Below are 2,788 nucleotides of genomic sequence, written 5' to 3' on the forward strand. Positions count from 1 at the left end.
ACAAGAACAAACAGAAGATGAAAAAGAAGCGGATGACGATGATTTCTCTGCTACTGGTGATGATTATGACGATCATGATAATGACGATCAGGATCATGATGATGTTCATGAGGATAATTGCGATTCTGATGAGGATGTATATAATGATTATTATAACGATGGTAATAGGTATGATAATGGAGCAAAATATCATGTATTGCATGAATAGAAAAACTAGAAAGATGAGAAATACGATAAATGTGATGGTTATATAGTTCATAAAAGAAACGTAATTGAAAATGATATACTGGACGAACATGTAAAGAGAGAGTTGGAAAGAGTGAGAGACAAAGACATCGTGAGACAGTGAATGTTAAATTAGAAGGTAACTGTTTAGAAACACTACATCAGAGAAAGATTATCATTAAGACTGATTTCGGTTTATAATGTAGTTAAATTGGAAAAGTTCTTCATATCATTATTATGCAGAAGACTGAAATGCTTATCGGCATTTCGTCCGCCTTATCTTTCAAATTCTGCCAAGGTCGGCTTCGTCTTTCATCCTTTGAGGGTCGAAGTAATCGGCTATCTCTTCCCCAACATTTCAGGCCTTGTACCATTAGTAGAATGGATTTTTAGCAGTAGACTGTCTGTTTCATGAAAAAGTATACCTTGTGTCTAAAAAATGCCATCAACGACAATAAACAAAAGAGGAATAAAGGATGGACAGGATGGGCAGGACGGGGAGAAGAAGTAACAAAAAGAACACGAGGAAGAAGAAAAAGAAGAAGAAGAAGTAGAAGAAGAAGAAGAAGAAGAAGAAGAAGAAGAAGAAGAAGAAGAAGAAGAAGAAGAAGAAGAAGAAGAAGAAGAAGAAGAAGAAGAAGAAGAAGAAGAAGGAAGATGAGGAGGAGACGAAGAAGAAGAAGAAACGGACTTCATATGAAAAACAAAGAGATGGAAAAACAAGGAAGTTAAGAGAATTAATAAGCGATAATGTATGTATAAAATTAGAAATATGAGTAATATAGTTATAAATACACATATGGAATCAAGAGTCGTTATTGGTAATCGGAGATGGTCCACAGCTCGTCAACAGGAAATCACTTGCAAATTGTACTGTACACACATGATAGGCTCGCACACACAAACGCATCCACAAATCATGAAATCATATTCATACAGCATCACAATCACACCAACACGCGTTCGCTTTCACACGATGGTAGAGAAAATAAAATGGACAAAGATACACAGAGAGGTTCAATGGAAGAAAGAGAAGACATTGAATATTTAGAAGGAATCGGCAACGAAAGATTATCTACAAATTCAACTTACAATTTTGTTAAATTGGGAAGATCTTGGAAAATTCCATCTTCGGCTTTTGTAATATTGTTCTTACGCAGATATCTGAAACGTAAGAGTGAGGTGATGAAAAATAGTGAGCACATTTGTTATAACATTAAATATTATCACTAGTCAATGAAATAAGTGCAGGGTCTATAAGTATAGTAGCTTCAGTTTCGGAAAAATGTAGTAGGACACCCAATGAAATATTAAAAACCCAGTGAAAGTGTCATCACCCAATATGTCACCCACGCCACCGCCAAGAGTTAAGAAGGCAGAAATTAGATGAAAGCATTATAGTAAAAGAGAGAATATGAAGACATTGATGAGGATGAGTATGAAGAGGCAGAGAAGGAGGCAATGGAGAGGATGATGATGATGAGTGTGATGAATTTGACGATAATGACTTTCATGTAAATGAATGATGGTGATCATCATAAAGGTAGTGATGACTAAGATGATGAAAGTAATTGAAGGGGAAAAGAAATAAACGAAAACGACAAAGACGCCAACGGTGAATAAAGAAAGAAAAAAGGATATATTGCTGATGACGTCGAACAGAAGGGAAAAGAAGGGTTAGGAATAGAAGGGGCAGAATAGTAAGAAAAAACTTGAAATTGATAAGGGTAATGCGAAAGGAAATAATCAGTAAAATATGTAAAACTAACGGAGACAGTGTGGAGGCAGAAAGAGATGAGAAAGAGAAAGTGAAAAATCATACATAATAGAATTAGATGAAAAATGCGGATGTAGGTCATGAATAAGTAGAAGTATATGAAAGAGGGAGGAGAGTAAGTGGAAAATGAGAAATAAGAAAATAACCGAAAACGAAGACACTGGCAGAGATGAGAATGTAGAATGAAGACGATTATAAAACAAATGAAGAAGAATATACTGCAGGAGAGTAAAACAATAAACTAAATGACGATAAAAAGAAAATCAGAATAAAATAATGAAAGTAAAATAGCAGTTAATGATAATGGTTATAAGGATTATGATTTCGATGAATATGACGTGATTGTTGAAGAGGTCCCTATACTGATGAGGATGTTCATGATAATGATGAGGATAATTGTGGCGATGATGGCGATGATGATGATGATTATGATGATGATGATGACGACGACGACAACGACGACGATGATGATGATGATAATGATGAGTTATATTTGTTGATCCACCTGTAACTTACATGTGTCGATACATATGTAATTTTGCTCATACCAATGTAATTTGGTTTGCAAAGTTACATATGTAGACACGCTTTCACTCATCCACACACACACACACAAAGAAACATATGCGCATGCATGCATATCTTATACACTTTCTGTCGCACACTCATCTCCACACACACTCTCATTCAAATATACACATTTTAACACATGCTAATATTTACACACATATAGATCAATGGAATGTTGTCAACAAAACTGATCCAACTCACAAAGAAATTAAAGAG

General features: G+C 35.0%; 1 protein-coding gene and 1 long non-coding RNA gene across 2 annotated transcripts in view; one reads left to right on the top strand and one right to left on the bottom strand.

Moving 5' to 3' along the window:
* Positions 1–2,788, top strand: part of LOC106869292 (toll-like receptor 3) — a 353,412-nt gene that overhangs the window by 231,869 nt on the left and 118,755 nt on the right. The window lies entirely within an intron of this gene.
* The window catches only part of LOC128251260 (uncharacterized), a 3,121-nt gene continuing 1,044 nt past the window's right edge, over positions 712–2,788 (bottom strand). The window contains exon 3 of the long non-coding RNA XR_008267044.1: positions 712–1,389. This is a non-coding gene — a long non-coding RNA (uncharacterized LOC128251260). The remainder of the gene's footprint in view (positions 1,390–2,788) is intronic.

Source organism: Octopus bimaculoides, chromosome 29 (genome assembly GCF_001194135.2).
Source record: "Octopus bimaculoides isolate UCB-OBI-ISO-001 chromosome 29, ASM119413v2, whole genome shotgun sequence".
Lineage (NCBI taxonomy): Eukaryota > Metazoa > Mollusca > Cephalopoda > Octopoda > Octopodidae > Octopus > Octopus bimaculoides.